We start from the raw sequence: 14,104 nt of genomic DNA on the forward strand, positions 1-14,104 counted from the left end.
ATTCATTGCAATTTATCCAATCACAATAAATCCATTTGACATTTGGAGATTATAGCCTGAATATTATCATCTAATTTGTATGTCTTTTAGGATCAATTGCTCACCAATACTGAGAAATTTTTTCCTAATTTGGAAACTCAGCCAAAACAATAGCTTTTTCATAATTGACAAGAAGCATATAGAAGCAATTCTGTTTTTATTTTTCTCTTTGCCTTTTTGATAAAGCCACTTTTAATGCAGCATCTCAGTATCAGATTCCCATTGCTAACATGTTGCTTCAATCTGTCTTCAATCTATACCACCAGCTGAGGGATATTAACCATATTTTACATTTCAGTAGTCAATCTGCCTATTCTATTTATTTTCTGAATAAAATAGTTAGGTGTAATTCTTGGCTGATCATATTAGCAAATGGTGTCATTACTGGTATAAAAATAATAACACTGCATTTAAGTATGATTTCTCAGTTGAGAACCTCATTTTACAGGAAGTTAAAATCACTCCCATCAGGGATATAACAAAGTTAAGTGTTTTGCCCAATACACTGAGCTATTAAGATAATCAAAAAACTTTTTTCCCAGGTTCCAATCTTTATGCCCACCTTCATCCCCGATTCTCGCTGAGTACGATCTATAAATGAAAAGACTTTGCACATTTTAACTACATCTACCAAAACAAGCTGCACAGACTCATGGATCTGTGGAACGTTATTACTCAAAAATTCTTCGGCAGTTTTGAAACTTGGTTGCACACTGGAACCGCCTGGGGAGCTCTTAAAAATGCCGTTGTCTAGGTCACGCCACAGAGATTCTAGTTTAATTGTTACAGTGTGAGGCCTTAGCATCAGTATTTTTAAAAGCTCCCCAGGTGATTCTAACACAAAGCCAAAACTGAGAACCACTGTTCTACACCCTTGTTTTACAGATGAAACAATTAACCCTATCAATAACACATCCAAATTTGATGTGAGAACTAAAGCTAAAACTCAAGTCTTCAGAATTCCAGTTAATAACTTTTTTCACCAACCCCGGGGTTTGTGATTGTGTTTTCTGGGCCTGGGGTTCCTTGGAGATCCTGCAGGAGTCACAGAAATGATGGAGATGAAAGAGCAGACAGAGGTCTGGTCCCACTTACCCCCTAACAAAAAAGGCTTTATCTTTTTTATATGCTGGATGACATTGCAAGATTTGTTCTAGGGAAAAAATTAAAAAACGTAAGAAAATAAATGTGTACTTGCCTAAAGTAAAAATGTTTTAAACTTTTGCAAATAGACCCTATACATAGCAAAAAACCACCTACTCAAAAAGAAAGAGAGAGACAGAAACACAGGAAGGAAGGAAGGCAGGAAGGAAGGGAAGGGAAGAAGGAAGGGAGAGAAGGAAAGAGTGCTTGCTTTGACAACACATACTAAAACTGGAATGATACAGAGAGGATTAGCGTGGTCTCTACACAAGGATGACACATGAATTCATGAAGTGTTCCATTAAAAGCAAAAGAAGAAGAAATTGTGACTTTTTAAAGATCACCCCAGGCCAGTGGATAAAGTTATATATGTTAAAATGTAAACCTGGGGATTTGATCAGTTTAAATCTAAGACAATGAAAAGTTCTTAGGGCCAGAGAGTAACTGCTTTTAACATCTCAAAGTATATTTTATGATTCTTAAGGAGGACTGTGTCCTTCCACAGTGCAAGGTGGATTGAGAATACCCCTGAGGAGGCTAGTTTTGAGAACATAAGAGGACTTTTCATTAAACAGACAGGAAAAGGAAATTGGACAGAATGAAAGGTCAGGAGAAAAAGCCAGAAAGGACTGTAGGAACAAGAACAGGAAAGTTGGATAGAAAATGTCACGACAGGAACTCTGCTTCCTGGTAGAAACTAGATCTAGGCTTACTTTATAGGCTAAATTTTGAAAGTTATACAACCTAAGAAGAGAAAGTGGAGAACAGATGTTTCATCACCATAATCTCTGTCTGGAAAACCTCTATTCATTTTATCTTTGGAATGGGCTAGAGCAATGAAAAATTTAAGTCACAGCACTAAACTTGTCTATTCATCACCTACGATATCAGCTAAGACACAACACCTACCTAACTCCTGGAAGTTGCCACTTAACATTTTCTCCATAGTTTTATTTATTCACATATTTTTGCCTTAAGATTTCCAGGAATCATCCATTCTTTTATTTTGATACTGATAGATTTATATTTCTCATTACAACATAAAATCTGGAAATGATAATTTATAATAATAGTTACCACACATTGATCACCTACCATGTGCCAAGAAACATGTTACCCTGTAAATATTATCCTTAATCACCACAAAACATTATGACACTAATGTTGCTATCTTATTTCTATTCATGGGGAAACTTGGGCTCAATATGGTTAGTTTGTCCAAGATCACACAACTTTAATCTATTTTTGTTAAGATTTCCAAAGCCTGTGTTCTTTCCTCTACTACATGACACTGTTTTGTTCTCTCCAAAGATTCTTGAATCAAGTGGGAATGCCACCCTTGTTTCTGATATATGTAGGCCAGCAGTATTAAGCATGTTTGAAGCTACCTTTTTCCATTAATGGGACTCCATTTACCTTTGTCCCAGAGATCCTTGGGAAACTACTACTTTACCAAGAGTTGAAGATTAAAGTAAAATTTTAAAAAGTAATTATAAAGAGCATTTCATGACATAGAAGGACATTTATTTCTAAATGAGATTTTACAAAACTTCATCAAGTTTTATGAGCTTTAAGCATTGTATATTAATGAATCCAGAAGTCTATCTCCATCTAATATATAAGACTTAATCTTCTGCTTATCTACCTGATAGTAGACAATTAAACATACTTATTTTTGAAAATCCTCTTTTTCTTTCCTCCTGCAGAATATCTAGTAAAAATTTGACATTGTTATCACTCTGAGTTTAAAATGCTAAATTGTTTCTTATTAAAATTCTTATAACATAGGGGTTCCTGTTTTCTCCCATTTACCAAGGATGCATATCTTCTCTAAGATATATCTACCACTGTACAAATCTAACCCATGTAACACTAAAGTAAGATTTTGCTGGATCATTTTGTATTACAAACTACGTATGCAGGGTTTTGTTAATGGTTGAAACTGACTTGCAATAAAATAAACATTCATTTTCCACAGGTGACTTCACTTTTAGTTCTATCTACTTCCATATTTAAATCCTGTTCCAACCACCTCTGCTTGCTGAAATAAAAATATCTAAAAGTTTCCAAGTACTTAATATATCCTAGGCATTTTAATCATCTTAAGAAGAATATCTTAATTTAACCTCATGACAAATCTACAAGAGACATACAAATATTACCCCCTTTACAGATAAGACAACTTAACTTAAGTAATGTCCCCAAGGTTATTTAGTTAACAAGCACAGAGCACTGATCCAAATCCAAGTACTCTGACTCTAGAGCCCTTTGATGATTTGGCTACTCTTTAGCATACAACTTTCACTCCCTTCAGCCCCTTCTCTTAGCCCTCCTTAAATTATTGTTACACCTCATTGCCTGCACAAAATCAGAAACTAGAGGACAGAATCTCTGTCTCTTTTATTCCTTTTGTCATCTTACTATTTCCCGAGATAAGGCCTTGGACAAAATAGGTGCCCCCAAATTTGAACTAAAGTAAACAGATTGATCATTTATTCATTCTATAAATATCTATTAAGCATGTCTCTGCACCAGTTACTGTGATATATGCTAGAGATTGAGTGGTCAACAATATAGATGAGGGTCTTCTTTGCCCTTCTGAAATGAATATTCTAACTTGGTGACATTACATGAAAAAAAAAATCTAAGTAATCAGTCATTTCATTGGTACACTTTTAGTTGTCAGTGAAAGAAATCCAACCAAAACTAGTTTACATTAAAAGATAACTTAATGACTTACATTCCTGAGAAATCTAAGAGGTGACTAACTTCAGACACAATTCGATCTAGGGTTTCAAAAACACCATCAGGAAATTCTCTCTCTCTCAATTCTGCTTTTCATGTTGTTTTATCCCTAGACAGAGCTCTCTCATGTGATGGCAACAAGAGCTCCCAGAAGTTCCATCTTACATCGTAGTGACTAAGTGGTAGGGATGTACTTTTTCCTCAAAGTTCCAGCAAACACTTTTGGTGAAGCTCTCATCGGCCATGCTTGGGCCACATATCCATCTTTAAACCAATCAAAATGGCCAACTAACTGGTCTTGTCCTGGTAATATGCTCAGAGCTCATCCCTGTGGTAGGGGGTTATTCCTAGAACATTAGGGAAAGGGAGGCCTGTCAATAAATCACATGCCTATTACTGTTAAAGAAATAAAAGTGTTAGCTGCCCCATAAACTCACTGTGCAAGAAACTGTTCTTCATATCCTTCAAAGAAATTACCCCTCAAAAAATGATTACCACCACCACCACCAAGAAAGATTTTTTAAATCTTAGTTTGAATCATTTTATTGCACTGGTAACTCTACTAAACTCATTAGTTTAAAAAAAGGGATAGTCCCACCACAAAAGTAGCAGGCAAATAACCAGATTCTAAACTAATGTATGCATTAAAATGGCTGCAATTGAGAGGTATTTTTATTTTAAAAATCTAAATTTGAACAACACATTTAATTGCTTCTTTGAGATTTTTGGAATTATAACCTCTTCAACCCATACCATGTTCACAGAAAACTTCTCCTGAGCTCAGTTTAAGCAATCTTTATTTGCATACCATCAGCTGATCCCAAAAATCCTTGATAAAGATTGTTACAAACTGGTACATAAAAAGTGAATTCAAACTGATTCACATATTAAAATCCTGAAAAACAAAATAGTACCAAAGACAACTATAATGTATAAGACACGGTGGTAAACTGAAATTAATGGGAAGGTCAGGGAATGGAAAGTAAACAGAAGTAATTGAAATACTCTTTAAGGCCTTTCACTTTGGAGGACTGAATATATAAGCACTGAAAAACAACCACCTAGTTGATTATGGGAACACAGGGAGCAATCAAAGTTTAAAAAAAAAAAAGGGCAAAAAATCAAGGTAGCTAAAGGGAATAACTTGGAAACAGATAAGAAATAAAAATAAAGAAACAGCTGACAAACTGAAAAAGGTGACTGGGGAATCCTGAGGGAGCAATGAAGGGAAGTGGCTTTTAATAAGATGTAGGGACAGACTTTGGGCTACAATCAAAAAACTCAAGAGACATTAACATTGACCTATTAGTTTAAGTCAGAACTAAATGCAGCTCATATCATTTCAGAGCCCAGTAGATAGCATCCATCCATAAGAAAAAAACATCCATCGAGTGAAAAATGTAAAGGTACCAAATTACATATGCATACTGCAATAACTAGGCTAAGTACAGAGCAATAAACAGGGGAGTTTAAGACACTTAAGCAAACATTCAATGAAACAAATAAATAAAACTGATGGGAGCCTCTTCCTTCTAAGGGATTTGGAAATATCGTATCAGTCAAAAATCCTCCTTAAGACAGTGAGCTCACGTGTAAGAAAGAAATTTTCACTACAATGCTAGTAAAGGAATGGAGACCCAGATTAGGTTTCTACTAAGCAGAATAACCAATTTTATTTTTCAATTGTGACAGAAAGAATTCTATGTGTTCATCAAAGAACATCTCCTTTTCTCTGGAGCACATAGCCAGACAACATTTGTGGTTAGATGGGGACGTATGAATGAGTTCTGAACAGCAGAATGTGGGAGAAAGTGACAAATAATACTTCCAGGCCTGGCCCTAAAATCTCTTGGGCTACCCTTCAAGTTCTCTTCCTCCTTTGTCCAAGGAAACAGTAGAGTCACTACATAAAGGAGCCAGGAGCTCTGAATGACTACTCCATGGAGAAGAGCCTCTCTGTGGACCCACAGCAAACTATGCCATAACTATTAAATGTTTATTTTATTAAACAATTGATATCAGCCAACCCTGATTAATATACAACATAGGCCCAGAACTTATTGAAGAAAACTGAACTGTTTACATGATAAAACCAGACGATTTTTTTTAAAAAAAGAGAGCTAAGGAGAGACAAGAAGGAAGAGTCCTGCAGTACAACTAAACTCCAGGGATAGATGAAGGGGAACAATTAGTGAGTTCATATTATTTGAATGGCAAATGGGTATTTAAGAGGGAGGATGTCTAATATAAACTTGAATTAAAGGTGCTGCTGTGCTTCATTGCACGTTAAGCCCCTTCTTGGATGCCGAATCTTCAGTAAAATTTGCTAAATGCAAAGCCTTAAAAAACGTAATCTTGATAGTGAAAAAATCTTATCAGAGTAGTGTCTGGCAGGGTAATACAAGGGAGAAAGGGAGCAGTGGGCACAGGAGGTGAAACAAAAAGCAAAGATTAAGAATTTAGTAACAGCAGTTTCCTTACTTATTCTGTGAGGACAGCATCACCCTAAAACCAAAACCAGATAAAGGCATTACCAGAAAAAACTATAGACCAACAACTCTCATAAATTTCAATGCAAAAATCAACAAAATGTTAGAAAATCAAATCTAACAATATATAAAAGAATTATACAGCACAACCAGGTATAATTTATCCCGGGTCATTATTGGGAAAACTAAATATTCACATGCAAAAGAATGAAATGTGACCTCTGTCTTACATCGTTCACAAAAAATTAACTGGAAATGGATTAAAGAGTTAAATGTAAGACCTAAAACTGTAACATTCCTGGAAGAAATATAGAGGAAAACTCCATGACATTGGTCTGGGCAACAATTTGGGGGATGTGACACCAAAAGTAAAAGCAAAAAAAACAAACAAAAAAAACAAATGGGACTACATCAAATTTAAAAACTTCTGCTCACCATAGGAAACATCAACAAAATGAAAAAGCAACCTATAGAATGGGAGAAAATATTTCCAAACCATATATCTTATAAGAGGTTAATATACAAAATATATAAGGAACTCATACAAATGAATAGCAAAAAATAAATAATACAATTAGAAAGTGGGAAGAGGATCCAAACAGACATTTTTCCAAAGAAGACATACAAATGGCCAACAGGCACATGAAAAGATGCACAACATCACTAATCATCAGGGAAATGCAAATCAAAACACCCTTAAGATGTTATGGCAATCACCAGAAAGACAAGCGATAAATGCTGGTGGATGTGTGGAGAAAAGAGAAAACCCTAGTGCATTGTTGGTGGAAATATAACTGGTATGGAGGTTACTCAAAAACAGTAGGAGTTTCCTCAAAACATTAAAACTAAAACTACCATATGATCCAACAATCCCACTTTTGGGTATATATCTAAGGGGAACAAACCATATCTTAAAGAGATATATGCACTCCCATATTCAATGCAGCATTACTCACAATAGCCAAGGTATGGAAATAACCTAAGTGTTTGTCAGTGGATGAATGGATCAAGAAAATGTGACATATATACAAAATAGAATATTATTTAGCCTTGAAAAAGAAGGAAATTCTCTTGTCATTTGTGATGTGGATGAACCTGGAGGGCATTATGCTAAGTGAAATAATCCAGGCAAGCAAATAAAGACAAATCCTGCATGGTATCACTTCCAGGTAAAATCTGAAAAATAAGTGCACTCATAGAAACAGAGAATAGAAATGTAGTTGGCAGTTACTGGAGTTGGGGAAAATAGGGAGAGGTCCGTGAGAGCGTACAAACTTTCAGTTATAAGATGAATATTATCTGAGGATCTAATGTGTGACATGGTGACCACAGTTGATAACACTGAACTGTACCACTGAAATTTACTAAATGAGTATAACTTAAATGTTCTCCCCAAAAAGAAGAGGGATAAAAGGTGTTGCATTTTGTATCCACTATAAGAAATCTCGAGAAAATACAAAATTAGAGGGCTAAAAATATTGACAGTCCATAATCCCAACACTCAGAATTCCACACAATTATAATATAAAGTTAATAACTGATATTACCTTCTATATCCCTATTTTGTTTTTTACTACTTAACCTTTTATCATCAGGTTTACCCTATGTCCTGAAAACCTCTTTGTAAATGTTATTTTAGGATGAATATGCCATATCTCTAAATACTATAAGTTACGTAATTATCCCCCCAAAGGGAACTTTTTAGTTGCTCTAATTTGCTTCAGTAGTATTGCAATAACAAAAATTATATATATACATTTTCCTATAGTTTGCATTATTTCCTTAAGACAAATTCCTGGAAGATGAATTTTTAAGTCATGATGAATCATATAAAATGAAGGCTGAAAACATATGTTGAATTAGAGAACTCTAGTTACTTTCTGGAGATATCTTCTTCCAGCTGTAATTATAATATTCTCAAAGAAGCTACATAAATACTACTAAAATTAACAATGGAGTGAAGGTATTGACATACGGTAAATTAATAGTATATTCATGTAGATTGGAGTTATTTCTTAAATTTGATGGGAAGAGTCATAAAGATTGGTTCTTTATCCAGTGGACTAGATTTTGGAGCACCTGTATTATTTGGAATGACCAGTTTTAAGTACCTGGCATGACACACACCTACATGCATACAAATTTGGCATCTTATTCCAAATGCCAAAGATAGCATGACCACTAGGTTTTCCTATGTAAGAAAAAGACAATCTTTATCAATCCAGAGAAATACTGAAAACTTGTCTCAGCAAAAGATGAAGAACAAAAAATACAAGTTCTTCCTAAATCCCTTGGTCAGAACTTGCCTCCTTTTGATAACAACTAGTTTTACACAGGGAAGTTGCCCAGCCCCAGCTTTTCCTTCTGCTTGAATTCCAGCTGCATCCCAGTTTGCTAACAACTGAAAGATCAACTGCATCAGAGGCTTGACTAAATGTGGCACATTTACAAGATGGCAAAAGCTATATCATAGGCCAAAACAAAGAAACTGCTGAAGTTGTTGGAATAAAGGATGATAGATCTATGTGTGATCTATCCAATAAAACACCAACTCTTGAGTTCACTTTGAGGCTCTGTTCTGGGAACACAGGAATGGGATTTAACTAACTATATTTTAAAATACAAGGCATACTTAGCCTTTTTTCCCCCAGGCAGATCATTCTGAGTGTGTGTGTGTGTGAGCGCGCGCGCGTGTGCACATTTACAAAAACAACTACCATGTTAATAAAATACTGAATTTGTGCATTGTTTACCTTGAGTTTTTGGGGGGAAGGGGAATGTCAACTTTTTAAAAACACACCATTAACAAAGTCTTAAAAGTACAAAAAGCATAATAATAATAACCCATAATCACACCTGAAAATGCATATATTGAGCATTTTAATGTGAACTCCCTCTCCATTTCCTCTATAAACATACATTCCTTTAGTAAACACACACACACCATATATACTGTATGTATTGTATCTACAGAATATATTATACAATGTAATACAGCAGAATTTTCTAACCTGTATTTCTCACCAAACATATTATAATTTGGGAAAAGAGTTTAAAACAGCTTTGAAGAAAATACAAGGATATTTTAGTATATGAGATAAGCAGTTCCAAGACCTTAAGTAAGAATGAGAGTTTGGGGGAAGGGGAATGAATCTGAGTTTCTTCACAGCAATGTGTATGAATCTATTGGAAAAATCTATATTTTCTGTTCTCATGTTTCCTTTCCATGCAGAAAGACTTCCCCCCAAAATACTACTTCCGTTTCCTTCTCATGTGAAGTCGAGTGATTTATCTGATTAAAGGGTTTGAAAACAGAACTGTCCATGTGCAGCTCTGCTCTTTCAGGGTTCTCTCTGCCTCCGTGCAGGAAGCATTCATCTCTTAGCTCTCTGCCTTGCAAAGTTACCTGTCCCATTGGTAAGACTTGTGTCTACCTACATTTGCCTCTGCCTGCCTAAGTGAATAAACTTAATTCTAGAGTAAAGCACTAGGAAGCACATCAAAACCGCAATCTCCAATACAGCCTTAATCTGTAATTAAGTTGCCGTTTTGATCTTGAGAGAGATGTTTGCCTCTTCTCATTTGACTTGAACTTGCAAGGTAAGGAAAGAGGCAATATGTGTAAAACCTCACCTTTGTGTCCAGTTCGCAAAGCATTTTCACGTCCTTTACCTTTTTTGATTTTCACAGTAACCCTTAGATGTAGGGGGAAGACATTAACATTTGTTGAGCGAATGCCTACTGTTTGTCAGGAATGTGCCATAAGATTTCCGTTTTTTATTTTAATTAACCTTTGCAACTTTGTAAAACAAAATTTACCCTTATATTAAAGACCAGAAAATGGAGTTTCAGAGAGGTGAAATGATTTGCGTCAGAAAGACAACTGGTAAAAGGCAAGACCAGAAGCTCAAACAGACTGCAAACACCAGGATTATGTCCCTCATTCACTTCTGTATTCCCAGGCCCTGGTCTCATATGCCGCACAGAGAAGGCATTCAATCAATATGGTTCAATATGTGACTCCAGTAAATGCTCTTTCCACTGCATCATGGAGGGAGAAGAGAGAGATGTTAAACTACCAAATCAAGGAATTTACAAGCTACAATCCTTTTTCTATGGGAGTTGGAAGGGATGGGGAAAACTAAGGTTACTTGTTCCAGGGGAGATGTTTATGGAAATCCTATGTGGTTGTGTGTGATGCAGAAGAAAACAGAATGGACTATGAAATTTGAGATCTAGTGTTTCATAGGGGCCTTGTCACTGCTAAAGCAGTGAGCTCTTTGACACAGTCATTTGCTCACTCTCATCCATAACTCTCTCATCTGTAAAAAAAAAAGTAGTGTTAAACAGATTATCTCGGAAATTGTTGTAACCCTAATAGTCTACCAGTATGTGCAGCCCGAAGCCCAACCTCAAAAAGAACAAATGCTACTACTTTCTAAACAATAAAGACTGTGTATTGACTGTGTAGTTATACAGAGGAGTTGCAATTCAACACATGGATAAAGGCACTTACAGTTTTGAGTGTAATGTAGTTCTCACAAGTGGACAAGCCCAGGAACCCTGAGGATGGAAAGACAGAGATGTTGTCCATAAATCAGAATATTGTGACAAGAAGTCATGGTATAGATTCTGTTGGAAAATGTACCATTCCAAAAGTCATGATTTAGAACTCATGATTAATACTGAGCAGAAAAGAACTAACACCAAATAGGAGAACAGTTTTGTCTAAGAAAAGAAAAAGATATAGATGTACCTTCCATGCAGGCTTCTCCCTCCTTTGTGTCTCTTACACAAACACACACACACACACACACACACACACACATACATCATAAATGACATTTTGCCACGAACACATACTACACAGATATCTTATTTTAAAAGAGAAAAAGGAAATTAAAACAAGTATTCATTTTCTTTTTCCCATCTGACAATGCCCCCAGCAACAGGTGACAATGAAGGAAATCTGCAATCATATACATACATCCTGCTTTATCTCTGCTGACCCGAAACTTTAACGGTCAAAAAGAAAGCAGGTAATATCCTCCATTAGCAGAAGAAAAGCTTTAAAAATTGCTCAAGTCTACTATATTCAATGTCTTGTAGTAATTTATGGTGAAAAAGAATATGAAAACGAACCTATGTATGTTCATGTATGACTGAAGCATTATGCTGTACACCAGAAATTGACACATCATATACTGACTATACTTCAATAAAAAAAAATTGCTCAATTTTACCAGTATCATTATTATGCTATCTTATTTTTTTAGATGCAGGTGTGTGACCCAAAAATGACAGCAGAATGTACATGTCAAAAAATATTCTATTTAGTGGTCTGACTTTTGAGAAAATAAAGGAGCCTGAAAATTTACTAAACCTACTTACAACAAGTTTAAGCCATAGTGTTCTAAAACACAGAACACATTAAGGAAAAAAAAACACAAAACACATTAAGATCATCATTACCTGCATCCAGAGACATACAATTAATTGTTTATTGGTTATTAATTCTAGCCAAATCATTCCTACAAAGGAGTGTTTCTTGCTAGATAAGAACTAAGTATTGTCTTACCAATATTCAAAACAAAAAGGGGGTGGGGAAAGGTACAACAAATTTTTTTAATTTTTAATTTTTATTGAAGTATATTTGATTTACAATGCTTCAAATGTACAGCAAAATGATTCAGTTATACATATATATATATACACACACATAAACATATATGTGTGTGTATAAACATAGATATATTCTTTTTCAGATTCTTTGCCCTTATAGGTTATTACAAGATACTGAATATAGTTCCCGTGCTATACAGTAGATCCTTGCTGCAACAAATTATTATTGCTGGATAAGGGTGCTATATATATCTTAGAATTATTAGGCAAGTGTTTTTAAAACAAATTGGGTGAGGGTAGTCTATGTAATATTGATATGTAAATAATTATTATTTAGCCCAGCAGAATTCTGTAGTCCTTACTCTAGATTTTTGCCTCCCTATTGAAAAAGCTAACCCTGACACCAGTTGTCTAGCATTAACATCAATAAAAGTCTCTTACTTCTGCTTCAGAAGCTTGATAGTAATAATGGAGCCAGAACTACAAAATAGTCCCTTAAAAATATACCCTTTAGCCTTCAAAGCACTTATACAACCATTAGCAAAAATTATACAACAATGAACAAAAAGGGACATTGGGTATAATTTTCTAAAATCCCCTTATTTGACAAATCATTTAAGTCAATAAATACCATTTGTGTACTTTCTAAGTAGGTGCTATGCTGTGGAAAGGGAGGAAAACAATACATACGCAGGTGCTGTCGTCACAGGGCTTACTAGTCTGTCCCAGTTCATCTAATTCATAAGAGCCTGATCCAGGACTGTGACCAAGATCCCTTACTCATAAGCTCTCTTCAGTATCCAACACGTCCTTCTGTTCTTTCTTGGTCTTCTAAACCCCATGGCTACTATTACTCCCATTTTACAGACAACGCAATGAAGGACTAAAAAATGTGTATAATAAGCTCAAAATCTTGTACCTAACAAGCTTCGAGCCTTTGTCCCATGTTTCCAGACACCTAGTCCAGTGTTCCTACTGCTATACAGAAGTGGTAAGAAAGATGCTATGAATAGATAAACTCACATAATCTGGTTGTAGGAACTGTGTGATTAGAGATTATTATATTGGCTATATCCAAGTTTAGGGGGACAGATACCCCTAACTGATCAGTGATCTCTGCCATGGATACAAGAATGAGGATGATAGGAAGCGTGTTCAATATTTTCCCTCTGTGCACAGTTTTATTACCTCAACAAAAGTCATTCATATTGTCAAACAAATAACACCATTATGATATAATTTAAAAGTTATATAATACATAATATTCCTACCTTTGTAGCTACACAATGAACACAATAGCTAGTATGTGGTGCTAGATATTAGTAACATAAAAATGAATAAGGTGGGAGGAGATTACAGCTCTGTAGTAGAGTGCATGCTTAGCATGCATGAGGTCCTGGGTTCAATCTTCAGTACATCCATTAAAAAAAAAAAACTAATAACAAATAAATAAATAGGCCTAATGACCTCCCCCCAAACAAAAATAACATAAAAAATTTTTTTTAATGAATAAGATTTGTTCTCTGTCCTAAAATAGCTCATACTCTAGCAGGAAACATAGAAATCTAAATAGCTAATTCAGTAAGATAAGCATTGTACTCATAAACAAAGCTCTAATATTCCTATGTAGCATTTTTAATTGCATAACATGGGGAAAGCAAGGCCTGGTATCTTCATATACCAACTACCAAATGAATGTTTTAATATGACCTATAATTATCATTATAACCATAGTTAAAATGCATATGACAAATGTAAGTTTATTCATAAGTTTATTGCGCAATTAAATGGTATGATAAATTTTAAGTGTTTAATACAATATCTGAAACACAAAGAGTACTCTAATATCAACTAGTATAAATCATCCAACTACCCCTTCCTGAATCTCTACCACAAGTTCCACTAAAATGTTCATAAAAGCACAAAACAAAAATTTACAAAACTGAAAATTGAATGAAAAATCAAAGTATTATCAAAATCTGGAGTGAATTTACACTAACTACAAAGGCTATGAAACTGGATTTTAAAATATCAACAGACTTTTGTTTCCAAGTGGATATAGTCAG

General features: G+C 34.9%; 1 non-coding gene across 1 annotated transcript; it reads left to right on the forward strand.

Moving 5' to 3' along the window:
• The first annotated feature begins 1,387 nt into the window (after nt 1–1,387).
• LOC116280229 (U6 spliceosomal RNA) lies at nt 1,388–1,490 on the forward strand. Its single transcript, XR_004189539.1, has one exon. It is a non-coding gene; the product is annotated as a U6 spliceosomal RNA (small nuclear RNA).
• The last annotated feature ends 12,614 nt before the right edge of the window (nt 1,491–14,104 follow it).

The sequence above is a fragment of the Vicugna pacos genome, chromosome 4 (genome assembly GCF_048564905.1).
Source record: "Vicugna pacos chromosome 4, VicPac4, whole genome shotgun sequence".
NCBI classification, from domain to species: domain Eukaryota; kingdom Metazoa; phylum Chordata; class Mammalia; order Artiodactyla; family Camelidae; genus Vicugna; species Vicugna pacos.